This window comes from Nerophis lumbriciformis, linkage group LG38 (assembly GCF_033978685.3).
Source record: "Nerophis lumbriciformis linkage group LG38, RoL_Nlum_v2.1, whole genome shotgun sequence".
Classification (NCBI taxonomy): domain Eukaryota; kingdom Metazoa; phylum Chordata; class Actinopteri; order Syngnathiformes; family Syngnathidae; genus Nerophis; species Nerophis lumbriciformis.
The window spans coordinates 14,136,075-14,153,111 of NC_084585.2; the positions used below are offsets into that span (position 1 = coordinate 14,136,075).

General features: G+C 39.1%; 1 long non-coding RNA gene across 2 annotated transcripts; it reads right to left on the minus strand.

Annotated features, from left to right (window-relative positions):
* Positions 1–2,935: 2,935 nt before the first annotated feature.
* Positions 2,936–6,202, minus strand: LOC133578364 (uncharacterized). Of its 2 annotated transcripts, XR_009811848.2 has the most exons (5): positions 6,056–6,198; positions 5,254–5,370; positions 4,755–4,881; positions 4,534–4,630; positions 2,936–3,902 (listed from the first exon to the last, which is right to left on the minus strand). It is a non-coding gene; the product is annotated as an uncharacterized lncRNA (long non-coding RNA). The 2 variants fall into 2 exon arrangements; XR_009811847.2 differs by having other exon boundaries at positions 5,254–6,202.
* Positions 6,203–17,037: the final 10,835 nt, after the last annotated feature.

Genomic DNA, 17,037 nt, shown 5'->3' on the forward strand with positions numbered 1-17,037 from the left:
CCATTATCGGACATCCCTAATATATATATATATATATATATATATATATATATATATATATATATATATATATATATATATATATATATATATGTATATATATGAATGTAAATATATAAATATATGTATATATATATATATATATATATATATATACTGTATATATATATACTGTGTATATATATATATATATATATATATATATATATATATCCATCCATCCATTTTCTACCGCTTATTCCCTTCGGGGTCGCGGGGGGCGCTGGAGCCTATCTCAGCTACAATCGGGCGGAAGGCGGGGTACACCCTGGACAAGTCGCCACCTCATCACAGGGCCAACACAGATAGACAGACAACATTCACACTCACATTCACACACTAGGGCCAATTTAGTGTTGCCAATCAACCTATCCCCAGGTGCATGTCTTTGGAGGTGGGGGGAAGCCAGAGTACCCGGAGGGAACCCACGCAGTCACGGGGAGAACATGCAAACTCCACACAGAAAGATCCCGAGCCTGGGATTGAACCCCAGACTACTCAGCACCTTCGTATTGTGAGGTATATGTATATATATATATATATGTATGTATATATATATATATATATATATATATACACACACCAGTGACCAAACCCCGGCCGAGGACTATAAAAATGGGACCCATTACCTCCCTGCTTGGCACTCAGCATCAAGGGTTGGAATTGGAGGTTAAATCACCAAAAATGATTCCCGGGCATGGCCACCGCTGCTGCTCACTGCTCCCCTCATCCCCCAGGGGGTGAGGGTGATGGGTCAAATGCAGAGGATAATCTCACCACAATCATTGGTACTTTAACTTTAACTTTAACTTTTATTTAATAACAAAGCCCCCCCCAAAAAGCCCAAACACAACTGCACTGTCCTCATTTTCAGCCGCCCTTCCAACACGCACACACACTGCCAGCTGTTACGCATCCAGTGGAAGTCCGGGAATAAATGATAAAACACGGTTGGTTACGCATCGCCACGTAAACAATGGCGATGCTGGAGCCTGGCGCCTGACCCGTTATTCAATGAAATCGACAGTGTGAGTGCGATGGATAAAGATTTTGATGGCACGGCTGCCAAAAAAAAGAAAATCACTAATTTTACTGGTAAATTGTTCATATTTTCAAATGCAAGTGTTGACATCTCTGTAGTCTGTAAATATTGTTTTGGTAAATTGACTCACTACTGACCACTAGATTTGTTCGATACAAATAAGACCTTTATCAGAAAGACAAATGCAAAATAAACATTAAAAAGCAGACAACTTGTGTGTCCATAGAAGATGGAAGTGTCCTTTCTCGGACGTGGAGGGAGGACAATGCTGTACTGCAGGGCGTGGACGGGACAGTGACACAGAAGCCTCTGTTGGCTTTGCCTTTGAGTGCTGATTGAATAACCTCACGACTAAATCCTTTTAACGTCTTCTTGCTCACTGACACTTCGCACCGTGAAGGATGAGGGGAACGCTGCATTCAAGAAAAGTGGGAGAAGGTAAACATCACAGCTTATGAGGTCTGACCTCAAAGTATTTCTGTAAAAAAAAAATGGCTAACAACCTTCAGGAACATGGGAAGAATATAGTTGATATGCTGAGCGATCTGTTAGTGAAAGACAAGGATGCACAATGTAACGTAAGATGTAGGGAAGGTGATGCAGGGTGACGAACGCAGCATGAAGGGTTTAGGATGCTGGATGAAGGATGCAGGATGAAGGATGGAGGATGAAGGGTTTAGGATGCTGGATGAAGGATGAAGGATGGAGGATGAAGGATGCAGGATGAAGGATGGAGGATGAAGGATGCAGAATGAAGGATGAAGGCTGTACGATAAAAGATGGAGGTTGAAGAATGAAGGGTGCGGGATGAAGCATGCAGCATGTAGGATGCAGGAGGAAGGCAGTAGGATGAAGGAGTCAAGTGGAGGTCACACAGGATGCTTTCCTGCCGTGATTTAACATAGCGCCATGTTGAACATCCTGCTACAGTCATCATGTCATTTCCTCATGATCTCATCCCCTCCGTGCTCATTATGTCTTCATTTGGTGCCACACATGTGCTTTGGCTTCTGGTCACTACATTTCCTTTTGGATACCAACCTTCTTTTCACCTTTTTTTTTATTATACAATAGTAGTTTTATACTGTATGTGTGTACTCTGCCTAATATACACATTAAAAAAAACACATGCATTTTCAAACTATGCTGCAAATGTACAAACCCCGTTTCCATATGAGTTGGGAAATTGTGTTAGATGTAAATATAAACGGAATACAATGATTTGCAAATCATTTTCAAGCCATATTCAGTTGAATATGCTACAAAGACAACATATATGATATTCAAACTGATAAACATTTTTTTTTTTTTTTGCAATAATCATTAACTTTAGAATTTGATGCCAGCAACATGTGACAAAGAAGTTGGGAAAGGTGGCAATAAATACTGATAAAGTTGAGAAATGCTCATCAAACACTTATTTGGAACATCCCACAGGTTAACAGGCAAATTGGGAACAGGTGGGTGCCATGATTGGGTATAAAAGTACACTGTAAAAACTGTTGCCTAGATCTAACTCAATAAAAATAAGGCAACATTTCCCAAGCAATTTTTGTTAGTTTAGTCAACTAATTGGTATTTTGAGTAAGTAGAACTTAATAATATGCATTTCGATTTATGCAAAAAGATTAAGTTGCGTTTACAGAAAAAGCCAAGAAATTGAGTAAAATCAATGTAAAAAAAACATCAGCATATTAAACACACAAGACTTAATTAAAATAAGTAACATTTAAATGAAAAAATAATTTTTGTACTCAATTTTATTAATTTTGACCAACTTACCCTTTCTTTGTTTTGAAAATGGAAACTGCTTAAAATAATTACTTAGAATAATAATAAAAAAATCAAGACATATCAAATTCCAACCTTTATTAAATCATTACCATATAAAAACAGTGGCAATGAGCTGGACAGTATGAACAGTCAACATCCATATTATACAAGAATGCATGACCTCAACTTTTTAAAGTGCTGTATAGAACACCTTCACAGTAGTTTTCTTTTTTTAACCGTATACATATTAAAACATTTTCACAAGCCATATCCAAACCTGTCAATAAGCTGGACAGTATTAACAGTCAAGAACATCAGTATTTAGTGCATAAAAGAATGCATGACCTCAGCATCTCAAGTTTTACTTAGAACATTCACAGTACAGTTTCTTGCTAAAACAATTTAACCTTAAGATTATCTGTACTTCTGTAACAATTCACAAGCAGAACACCTTCACTGTAGTGTCTTTCAGTGTGTATATTTTGAAACATTTGAACTTAAACAACTCACAGATCCCTCCTTCTGACCAGCTGGAGCTTCACAGTAGGGCAATTTAGTGTGTATAAAACATAAAAAAACTTAATTTACACACCAGAAACGATGACCTGGAGCTTTGTATAAAACCTGAACAGGACAAACCGTTACAACATTCTGAAGAATTCCACTCAATGAACAATGTATAATGATTTTGAACAGACACAAGAAAATAGCTGTTCAAAAGTGCAAGCTGACAGTCATGGCTCACTGCCTAAGCTAGAAGCTTGTTTTTGAGAGTCATGAATTTGGGGGTTGGTTTTGGGCGCAGTGTGTCAAGTCCCACAAAAAGTCTTTGAAACACCTCAAATGTTTTGGAAAGTTTGGATGGATACTCAAGATTAAGTGCATACGTCAACCCCAGAAGTAGGCAGCATGCTTTGACCAGGTTTCCAAGATGAGTAAGGACTGGTACTCCCTCAATGATGATTCCTACTGCATTTGGCTCACGACAGATGTAGATGCTCATATTCTTCATTTCCAGGTCCTCATGAACAGCGGTCTCTGCAGTTCCCTTTGAGATACAAAAACAGTAATTAAAAACACAAACATCTAATTTTATATTTACAGTAATATAAGTTGTGTGATTTAATTCAGATAATGATTACTTTTGTGAAGACCATTTTGAAAACTTTTGAATTCTAATTTGAGATCTTGTACATTAAACTTGGTACAATAGATGCATTTCCAGCCACATGTTTTTTATTGGCATTTCTAATTTGCATATAAAAAACCTGAATAGAACCACCAGAAATTAAAACAAACAAACAAACAGTAATATATATATATATATATATATATATATATATATATATATATATATATATATATATATATATATATATATATATATATATATATATATATATATATATATATATATATATATGTAGAGTAAATGTTTTAATGCTTGTTTAAGGGGAGAATTTTTTGTTTGCATTGTTTTTTTAGGGCAAACAGAAACACAAGACAGAAAGGCATCACTCTGTGGTGCTATGCTAATTGGCTATCCTGGGGCTCTTGCCAACTAGCTGCATGCTGGACCTCCACCTGACAACTGCTGGTTCAGTCAGTTCACATAAAAGTAAACCCAATTTAAGCTTGTACATCAGACTGATCCAAACCTGCTTTTAAACAATACTTACAGTAGTCAGAGATTAGCTCCTGTCCACTCTCTCCCATGTACTCTATGAGGCATCTCACAGTCACATCTCTCTTCTTCACTGCAGAGGCACTTGGGTCCTAGAGTTAAGAGAATAATAATAAATAAATGAATTTTGTTGGCAATTTTACTCCAAATCTGTGATACCGTTATTAGAGCATGATTACAAATTCAGTTTAAACTTTTAAACCACTTTTAACCCACCTGTATCAGTTCCATCAACAAGTTCTTGATGCGCTGCAGTCACTCCTTCTTTTGCACTGAAGAGCTCCAGGAGCTTTGGCGTGTACCTGTCCAGTTGGGACATAAATGTTGATTCCGCTTCATTAATCTGTAAGACAGCAAATGTTGACCGTTACTGATATTAAGGGTATTAGTATACATTTTCAGGCAAAAAGTGAGTCTAGTATGTCATGTCCAAGTCACAATGGAAACTTGGTCAGGAAAAATAGAATGATAATAGAATAGAATAGAATAAAAGATATTCTACGAGTCGGTGGTGGCAGGCGCCTTCTTGTACGCCGTGGCCTGCTGGGGCAGCGGGCTGAGAGCGAGGGACGCAAACAGACTGGACAAGTTGATAGAGAAGGCCAGTAACGTGGTGGGAGTGGAGCTAGACTCTCTGGCGGTGGTGTCAGAGAGGAGAAGTCTAGCATCTTGACAGATGAGAGCGAAGGGATGTATAAGAGCATGGGCAACCTACATGAATGCAAGGCAAGGAATGGCTGTGTCCAAAGGTCCCATGTTGCAGTCTGTAATGCTTTAAAATGTCACTCTTGGTTGGTACAACAGTGCTGCACAACTTACAGGGCCATCCCATCTGCCATTGGAGAGAGAGAACAAAAAAGACAAGTTATGGTTCATGTCTAACCTCTTGGATATATAAGCCTGGTGAAAGCCCTTTATATCGTTTTTTTTTACACCCTAATATACTCATTTGCAGTATTTCCTCTAGATTTTTTTGTAGCCACGGTGGTCTAAGTTGGTAACCTAGCAACAGTAGGGGGGTCTAGGGGCATGCCCCCACGGAAGAAAAATTTGAAAATTTACCCTTTAAATGGTGACTACTGGTGAGATTTTTTTTTGGGGGGGTGGAATGTTGAGATTGAGACTTACACAATGAGTGTTATTCTTACAAGAGTAGCGTTTTGCCTAGGAGTGTGCATGGACAGCAGGTCTGAGGGGGCTTCAGATAGCTCTGTCAAGTGTATCTAGCTAGCTGCTAGCAACTATGAATGCAAGCTAGTGAAGCAGCTTTAATGTGGCTGCTTATAAACTGAAGAATAAAATATTAAACTACCACGCAAAGAAAACGCTATTTATAAACTTCACAGCTATAAACAATGTTTGGTTGAAGTTAATGAGCTGTTGGAGGTAAGAGCACATTCGAAATGGCGGTCGGCGGGAAAAGTAGTAAACTAAATATAACATTGAACCATGCTTTTGAAAATGTATACATTTAAATCCTGGCAAATACTGACTTAACAATATAAATTGTTACTTACATGAGTTCGGTAAAGTGTTTTCCTTGTTCTCCGTGAAGAAACGTGTCTGGGCTTGTTCTTCCACAGCCGCATGCAGGTGGGCGGGTCCTGACGTTTTAGGTCTGATATAAACCTTTGAACTGAGTTTTGCTAAATCAATTTATGTTGGAAGTCCAATAAAATTAATGTTATCACATAAAAAATTAAGTTGCGAAAATATTCACACTTTTTACTTAGAGATAACTCAAAAACTCTAAAAATAAAAATAAATTGATTTATTGGAATAAATATACTTTTAAAAATAAAGTAGAATGGACAATTCCACTGAAAGACTTTTTACAGTGTAGATTCCATGAAATGCTCAGTCATTCACAAACAAGGACGGGGTGAGGGGTCACCACTTTGTCAACAAATGTGTGAGCAAATTGTTGAACAGTTTAAGAAAAACCTTTCTCAACCAGCTATTGCAAGGAATTTAGGGATTTCACCATCTACGGTCCGTTATATCATCAAAGGGTTCAGAGAATCTGGAGAAATCACTGCACGTGAGCAGCTAAGCCCGTGACCTTCGATCCATCAGGCTGTACTGCATTAACAAGCGACATCAGTGTGTAAAGGATATCACCACATGGGCTCAGGAACACTTCAGAAACCCACTGTCAGTAACTACAGTTAGTCGCTACAACTGTAAGTGCAAGTTAAAACTCTTCTATGCAAGGCGAAAACCGTTTATCAACAACACCCAGAAACGCCGTCGGCTTCGCTGGGCCTGAACTCATCTAAGATGGACTGATACAAAGTGGAAAAGTGTTCTGTGGTCTGACGAGTCCACATTTCAAATTGTTTTTGAAAACTGTGGACATTGTGTCGTCCGGACCAAAGAGGAAAAGAACCATCCGGATTGTTATAGACGCAAAGTTGAAAAGCCAGCATCTGTGATGGTATGGGGTGTATTAGTGCCCAAGACATGGGTAACTTACACATCTGTGAAGGCGCCATTAATGCTGAAAGGTACATACAGATTTTGGAGCAACATATGTTGCCATCCAAGCAACGTTACCATGGACAATGCCAAGCCACGTGTTACATCAACGTGGCTTCATAGTAAAAGAGTGCGGGTACTAGAATGGCCTGCCTGTAGTCCAGACCTGTCTCCCATTAAAAATGTGTGGCGCATTATGAAGCCTAAAATACCACAACGGAGACCCCCGGACTGTTGAACAACTTAAGCTGTACATCAAGCAAGAATGGGAAAGAATTCCACCTGAGAAGCTTAAAAAATGAGTCTCCTCAGTTCCCAAACGTTTACTGAGTGTTGTTAAAAGGAAAGGCCATGTAACACTGTGGTGAACATGGCCTTTCCCAACTACTTTGGCACGTGTTGCAGCCATGAAATTCTAAGTTAATTATTATTTAAAAAAAAAAAAAAAGTTTATGAGTTTGAACATCAAATATCTTGCTTTGTAGTGCATTCAATTGAATATGGGTTGAAAAGGATTTGCAAATCATTGCATTCCGTTTATATTTACATCTAACACAATTTCCCAACTCATATGGAAACGGGGTTTGTAATTAAACCAGGGTTGCACATTATTTTTCAATGCCAATACATCCATCAATCCATCCATGATACTTGGTGCTGTCACGCCAAATTTCATGCCCCTACAAAAACCTTCCTTTTACGTCATTTCCTCTTACTTACGTCATTTCCTCTTACGTCATTGACAGCGATCGATAACACTTCGGCTTTGACTGCCCGTCGCTGGAAGGATACTTGTTTTTTTTATTTTATTTTATTTTTTTATAATATAGCGTTAACAAAACGTCTGTATTAATCGGACAAATTACAAACATTTGACAGTATTATATATTAATTAATATGAGTGAAATGGTTTCAACAATAGTGTTGATTTAAAGTACAGACATTTAACAGTATTATATATTAATTAATATTTTTTACACGTTACCACGAAGACAGAAGTTCCCAGCAGCGGCCCTAACACTCCGCCTGGAATTTTCCCTAACACTCCGCCTGGAATTTTTTGAAGCCTGCTGGTGTTTGACATAAGTCCCCTGGGAAAGATAAAGACAAATGTCATTCAGTGACACCACCATTTTCAGGAGATTTGGATTCTATCGATCGCTGTCAAAGACATAAGAGGAAATGACGTAAGAGGAAATTACCCCGGAAGTAAATGGGGAGGGGAAGGTTTTTGTAGGGGGAAGAAATTTGGCGTGACAGTGCCATCTTGGAAGTATGCTCATGTCTCTTATGTGTCTTCGAGTAGTAATGCTAAAGTTAGCATGCAAATTTTTATGCTAGCTTTTCAGCTAAAATTGCATGCTAATGTTTTCTGCTAGCCTTTTTTTGCCAAATGTGTATGGTTAAACCAAAAATCATGGATTTCGATGCTTAGCACCATCTTGGAAGTATGCTAAAGACTTTTATATTACCATGCATCATGTTTTATGCTCGCTTTTTAGCTAATTTTTAATGTTTATATCTAAAAATCACCAATTTGGATACCTGGTGCCGGCTTCAATCGACCCCAAGCCAGAGGTTCAGGACAGTAGGCCAATCAAAATTTCCGCGGGAATTTTCTAGTTCATAGCTATTATTTTGTAAATGTAGATTTGTAGTTTTAGCACACTTGGCTGGAAGGTCTGACTGACTTGTTTGAGTTGTAATATTTGAGTCGTACCAAAGACTATAACAATGACTATAACCATTACCTCCCTGCTTGGCACTCAGCATCAAGGGTTGGAATTGGGGGTTAAATCACCAAAAATGATTCCTGGGTGCGGCACCGCTTCCTGGGTGCGGCACCGCTCCCCTCACCTCCCAGGGGGTGAACAAGAGTGATGGGTCAAATGCAGAGAATAATTTCGCCACACCTAGTGTGTGTGTGACAATCATTGGTACTTTAACTTTAACTTTAATTTTAACTTTAGAAAGAGGATGCTATGTTATTTACAAGAATGTTACTTGCACAATTTTACATCCTACGAGTTAGGAGCGCTTGATTTGTTCACCCTAACTCACCTACACATCACAGTGTGGGTCATCTCGCCTCATTGCAGCTCATCATTTATTGGAACTTAATAGACTCACATTTCTTCTTAAATGGTAAATGGTAAATGGGTTATACTTGTATAGCGCTTTTCTACCTTCAAGGTACTCAAAGCGCTTTGACACTATTTCCACATTCACCCATTCACACACACATTCACACACTGATGGCGGGAGCTGCCATGCAAGGCCCTAACCACAACCTATCAGGAGCAAGGGTGAAGTGTCTTGATCAAGGACACACGGATCGTGACCAGGTTGGTAGAAGGTGGGGATTGAACCAGGAAACTTCAGGTTGCTGGCACGGCCACTCTCCCAACCGTGCCACGCCGACCCCCTTCTTAGTGTTCTTCTTAGATGTCCGTAGTAATGAAGTGTGAAGTGAAGTGAATTATATTTATATAGCGCTTTTCTCTAGTGAAACCCAATATCTAAGTTACATTCAAACCAGTGTGGGTGGCACTGGGAGCAGGTGGGTAAAGGACACAACGGCAGTGACTAGGATGGCGGAAGCGGGAATCGAACCCGGAACCCTCAAGTTGCTGGCACGGCCACTCTACCAACCGAGCTATACCGGGTAAATGAAGCCTCAGTAAGTATACACTCACTAGCTGTACTGACACTGCACTGATACTGTCATTGTTTCAATATGGTTATCTGCCATCTACTGGATTAAAAGAGTCACTACATTTGACCTGCAAGTAAAATTACTTGTGAGCAAATCCATCCATTTCTTACCGCTTGTCCCTCCATAATTGATTTTTTTTTCTTTCTTTGGCTAGTGAGCCAAATAGCAAATAGGAAACAAGGAATATTTACCTTATTTGGCGCTATAATATCAAAATGATTTATCAATTCACTTTATTGATTTGGAATTTTCTTTTTTTTATTGATGATGGAGACGAAAACCAATGTCAAGACTAACACTCTACTACGGTTGCACGGTATACCGGTATGAGTATAGTACCGCGATACTAATTCATTATTTTCTGTACTATACCGCCTCTGAAAAGTACCGGTAAACACCCCCATTCCCCCGCCCCGCCCCCGCAGTCGTCACGTCGGGTCATTGCTGGTTTACGAGCAGAGGAGCATGTTCGGCAGCGCACAATCACAGAGTTTTTACAAACAGACAGTGTGTAGACAGAAAAGGGAGAACGGACGCATTTTGGCTTAAAAACTAAAGATAAAGATGAAGTTTTAACACTGAAACACCCTCAGGAAGAGGTGCTTTAAGACATGACTAGCTAGCTAGCGGCTAATGTCCATCCGCCGTCGGCAGTATTTTAGCTGCTTCTAAATCACTAATCCTCGCCTCCATGGCGACAAATAAAGTACGTTTCTTACAAGTATCATCCCTGCAGGACGAGGAATAGCTAAACATGTTTCACTGCACACCGTAACATCCACTGTAATGATACCAAGTACAGTAGTGTATTTAGTCGATACTACTATGATTATGGCGATATTTTTTGGCATCACAACATCTTCATTTGTTTTTAAAAAATGTATATTATGTTTATAAACTCAGGAAATATGTCCTGGACACATGAGGACTTTGAATATGACCAATGTATGACCCTGTAACTACTTGGTATCGGATTGATACCCAAATATGTGGTATCATCCAAAACTAATGTAAAGTGTCAAACAACAGAAGAATAAGTGATTATTACATTTTAACAGAAGTGTAGATAGAACATGTTAAAAGAGAAAGTAAGCAGATATTAACAGTAAATGAACAAATAGATTAATAATTCATTTTCTACCACTTGTCCTTAATAATTTTGACAAAATAATAGAATAATAAATGACACAATATGTTACTGCATATGTCAGCAGCTAAATTAGGAGCCTTTGTTTGCTTACTTACTACTAAAAGACAAGTTGTCTTATATGTTCACTATTTTATTTAAGGACAAACTTGCAATTAGATAACATATGTTTAATGTAACCTAAGATTTTTTGTTAAAATAAAGCCAATAATGCAATTTTTTGTGGTGCCCTTTATTTAGAAAAGTTACCGAAAAGCATTGAAATAATTTTGGTACCGGTAACGGTCCTATATTGCACGATAATGGACATTCATTATCTTTATTTGACCGGTTGTTGATTCAAGAAGCCACAATGTGCACTACTAGGCTGCCGCCAGCAGAGGCGCCGCATCAAGTAAATTGAGAGAAATATGCGTTCCTCATTAGGACTATAGTAACCATGACAACCACCACGGTGATGTTAGGACTAATAACAGGCTGCAGTCTAACAAGACGTCTTCACTCCTGACTGTGAAGTTATTATGGGATGTCGTTGCATCCTTCTAACCCTTCTGGCTTTCTGTCGCCGCTCCATAAATCTCTTTGACGCTCGCCCACAAATATCGTTCATGCCTTTTGGACAGGATGATTCATGGCGGGCTGATGCTTAGCGGCGGCCATAATCAACATTTGACATCATGAAACATTTCACTCATTCACACGTTCACCAGCCTCACCCAGGGACAAACACAGTGTGAAGATTGTTTGTGTGTGTGTGTGTGTGTGTGTGTGTGTGTGTGTGTGTGTGTGTGTGTGTGTGTGTGTGTGTTTTTCAAACAAGTTATCTTTTTTTCGCTAACATATTCTGATTTAAAAAGTGTGTGTGTGTGTGTGTGTGTGTGTGTGTGTGTGTGTGTGTGTGTGTGTGTGTATGTATGTATGAGCTACTAAACACCTTCCATAATGCTTCTGCCGTGTGTGTGCCTCAAATTAATCCATTCATTTTTAGTGTTAAGTGATGCTTGAATAAGTGTATGTGTGCTGCTGTCAGTGTACCTATAGGAGACCCTAAATCTGCAGCTGACCCTCCTCATGTAAGGGGTCGTGGCGGTGGGGAGAAGGGGGGCTGCATAATTGATCAGTGCTAAATAAGTGATGATGCAGAGGTGAGAGGATGTCCTTATGCTAATGAGTCATTGATTCTTGCATCACTAAATAATGGAAATATTCATTAGCTGTCAGTGTCACATACATCTCGGACCAGAGGACAGCTCAAAGTGAGAGGACATGTTGACAGTGGAGGAGATGATGGCATTTTGTCCATAAAAAAATACTTTTTTTTTTTTTTTACAGAGCAACATGTTGACATGTGCTGGTCCATGAAATTCATATTTTATAAAATGGTCATGCCAGAGACTGCCAGAGAGAATTGTATGCACTATGTATGCTTATTGTTACTCTATCACACTGACAGCTGTCTAAATAACACATGATACACTAAATTGCCAAAAGTATTTGGCCACCTGCCTTGACTCACATATGAACTTGAAGTGCCATCCCATTCCTAACCCATAGGGTTCAATATGATGTCAGTCCACCTTTTGCAGCTATTACAGCTTCAACTCTTCTGGGAAGGCTGTCCACAAGGTTGCGGAGTGTGTTTATAGGAATTTTCGACCATTCTTCTAAAAGCGCATTGGCGCCTGGCTCTCAGTCTCTGTTCTAATTCATCCCAAAGGTGTTATATCGGGTTGAGGTCAGGACTCCGTGCAGGCCAGTCAAGTTCATCCACACCAGACTTTGTCATCCATGTCTTTATGGACCTTGCTTTGTTCACTGGTGCACAGTCATGTTCCAAACTGTTCCCACAAAGTTCGGAGCATGGAATTGTCCAAAATGTTTTGGTATCCTGGAGCATTCAAAGTTCCTTTCACTGGAACTAAGGGGCCAAGCCCAACTCCTGAAAAACAACCACACACCATAATTCCTCCTCCACCAAATTTCACATTCGGCACAATGCAGTCCGAAATGTACCGTTCTCCTGGCAACCTCGTCCATCAGATTGCCAGATGGAAAAGCGTGATTTATCACTCCAGAGAACGCGTCTCCACTGCTCTAGAGTACAGTGGTGACATGCTTTACACCACTGCTTTTGATGGTTTGCATTGGACTTGGTGATGTATGCCTTAGATGCAGCTGCTCGGCCATGGAAACCCATTTCATGAAGCTCTATGCATACTGTACGTGGGCTAATTGGAAGGTCACATGAAGTTTGGAGCTATGTAGCAACTGACTGTGCAGAAAGTCTTTGCACTATACGCTTCAGCATCCGCTGACCCCTCTCTGTCAGTTTACGTGGTCTACCACTTCGTGGCTGAGTTGCTGTTGTTCCCAAACTCTTCCATGTTCTTATAATAAAGCCCACAGTTGACTTTGGAATATTTAGGAGTGAGGAAATTGAACGACTGGATTTGTTGCACAGGTGGTATGCTATGACAGTTCCACGCTGGAAATCACTGAGCTACAGAGGGCGACCCATTCTTTCACAAATGTTTGTAAAAACAGTCTCCATGCCTTAATGCTTGATTTTATACACCTGTGGCCAAGTGATTAGGACACCTGATTCTGATCATTTGGATGGGTGGCCAATTCCTTTTGGCAATGTAGTGTATCTACAATGCATCTGGGAAGTACTCATAGCACTTTACTTGTTCCACATTCTGTTATGTTACAGCCTCATTCCAAAATGTAATAAATGACAAGGTGAAAAGTTTTTTTTTTTTTTATTTGGACGGCGTGGCGCAGTGGAAGAGTGGCCGTGCGCGACCCGAGGGTCCCTGGTTCAATCCCCACCTAGTACCAACCTCGTCATGTCCGTTGTGTCCTGAGCAAGACACTTCACCCTTGCTCCTGATGGGTGCTGGTAGCGCCTTGCATGGCAGCTCCCTCCATCAGTGTGTGAATGGGTAAATGTGGAAGTAGTGTCAAAGCGCTTTGAGTACCTTGAAGGTAGAAAAGCGCTATACAAGTACAACCCATTTATTTATTTTAAATTTTGCAAATGTATTAAAAATATAAAATAAAAACAAACAGATGTACACAAGTATTCACAGCCTTTGCTCAATACTTTGTTGATGCACTTTTGGCAGCAATTACAATCACAGGTCAATTTGAATACGATGCCACAAGCTTGGCACACCTGTCTTTGGACAGTTTCACCTATTCCTCGTCGCGGCACATCTCAAGCGCCATCAAGTTGGATGAGAAGTGTTGGTTTTCATCCAGGATGTCTCTGAACAAACTGTTCCCGTGTGACATTCTGACTACCAAATTACATTTTCTTCAAAAGACTATGACTAAAACTAAATCAAAAACTGTTGTCAAAATTAACGCTGGTTGTAGTTTTCATTAACTCACTTTTGGAGCTGTTAAATTGCCATGTAAAATCGCTAATGCTAAACAGTATCATGTCATTAGCAAAGCCAATGTAAATTAGTATCAAACTAGCACATTTTTAGAAAAGTGGAGCCTTACTGAACCTATGTTGGAGCAGTTTTTGAGTAAATTTCTTCGTTGGTATTATAAAATTTGCAACATTACCTCGAGCATGGGTGTCTATATATCGATATATATAAGTTTATATATATATATATATATATATATATATATATATATATATATATATATATATATATATATATATATATATATATATATATATATATATATATATATATATATATGCATATATATATATATGTATATGTGTGTGTATATGTGTATATATATGTGTATATATATGGGGGGGTTTCTCGGGTAGCGGGGGGTGTATATATTTTCAAGTATTTCTTATATATATATATATATATATATATATATATGTATATATATATATATATATATATATATATATATATATATATATATATATATATATATATATATATATATATATATATATATATAAATAATCCGTTCATGAATGAGTATATCCGTTCGGCCACCGTGTTTAATGGAGAAGTCTGATCTACAAAATTTGCAGGCAGCATACCCCTTCCCCTTCGAGCTGTACTGGATGAACTGAAATTATTTTTTCCAATCATTTTGGAACTTGCAAGCGTACTTCTTCTTCTTCTTACTCGTCGTCGCCATGTCTCTTCTTCGTTCTTCTGCTTCGTCTCTGTTATGTTTTTGGACTTTACTACTTGCCGTATTTTTGAAGCAATGCATTATGGGAATCCGGATGTTGTGTGTCAGTGTATTAACGTGCCGGCTGGAATAAACACACGCTGAGAAATAGCTCCGTGCCTGCCTACTTTATGGGTTATAGATAAACCTTTGGATAACGGAGACATATATAATAGTCTCCTTTTCAGGTGAGCAAGGACGCTAAAGGCAGTGCCTTTAAGGCGCGCCCCCAATTAGGGGTGTGGGAAAAAATCGATTTGAATTTGAATCGCGATTCTCACGTTGTGCGATTCAGAATATATTCTCATTTTTAAAAAATCGATTTTTTGTTTTTTTCAATTGATTTTTTATTTCATTATTTTTTATTTTTTTTATTTCTTTTATTAATCAATCCAACAAAACAATACACAGCAATACCATAAAAATGCAATGCAATTCCAAAACCAAACCCGACCCAGCAACACTCAGGACTGCAATAAACAGAGCAATTGAGAGGAGACACAAACACGACACAGAACAAACCAAAAGTAGTGAAACAAAAATGAATATTATCAACAACAGTATCAATATTAGTTACAATTTCAACATAGCAGTGATTAAAAATCCCTCATTGACAATATCATTAGAAATTTATAAAAAAAAGAAAAAAAAAGAACAATAGTGGCTTACACTTTCATCGCATCTCATAAGCTTGACAACACACTGTGTCCAATATTTTCACAAAGATAAAATAAGTCATATTTTTGGTTCATTTAATAGTTAAAACAAGTTTACATTATTGCAATCAGTTGATAAAACATTGTCCTTTACAATTATAAAAGCTTTTTACAAAAATCTATTACTCTGCTTGCATGTCAGCAGACTGGGGTAGATCCTGCTGAAATCCTATGTACTGAATGAATCGAGAATCGTTTTGAATCGGGAAAATATCGTTTTTGAATCGAGAATTGCGTTGAATCGAAAAAAATCGATTTGGAATCGAATCGTGACCCCAGGAATCGATATTGAATCGAATCGTGGGACACCCAAAGATTCGCAGCCCTACCCCCAATATTGTTGTCCGGGTGGAAATCGGGAAAAATTTGGGAGAATGGTTGCCCCGGGAGATTTTCGGGAGGGGCACTGAAATTCGGGAGTCTCCCGGGAAAATCGGGAGGGTTGGCAAGTATGGCCACGAGGCAGCAAGTACCTCTGCCTCAAAGTAGGGGGCGATATATCAAAAGTTCATGAACTGCCAACACCGGTTAACCCTTAAAAGGGAACATTATCACCAGACCTATGTAAGCGTCAATATATACCTTGATGTTGCAGAAAAAAGACCATATATTTTTTTAACCGATTTCCGAACTCTAAATGGGTGAATTTTGGCGAATTAAACGCCTTTCTAATATTTGCTCTCGGAGCGATGACGTCACAACGGGAAGCAATCCGCCATTTTCTCAAACATATTACAAACACCGAGTCAAATCAGCTCTGTTATTTTCCGTTTTTTCGACTGTTTTCCGTACCTTGGAGACATCATGCCTCGTCGGTGTGTTGTCGGAGGATGTAACAACACGAACAGGGACGGATTCAAGTTGCACCAGTGGCCCAAAGATGCGAAAGTGGCAAGAAATTGGACGTTTGTTCCGCACACTTTACCGACGAAAGCTATGCTACGACAGAGATGGCAAGAATGTGTGGATATCCTGCGACACTCAAAGCAGATGCATTTCCAACGATAAAGTCAAAGAAATCTGCCGCCAGACTCCCATTGAATCTGCCGGAGTGTTTGAGCAATTCAGGGACAAAGGACCTCGGTAGCACGGCAAGCGATGGCGGCAGTTTGTTCCCGCAGACGAGCGAGCTAAACCCCCTGGATGTCTTGGCTCACACCGTCCCGAAGATGATCAAGAGAAGAATATCAACCCTAGCTTCCCTGGCCTGCAGACATGAGGGTATGTCTACAGAATATATTAATTGATGAAAATTGGGCTGTCTGCACTCTCAAA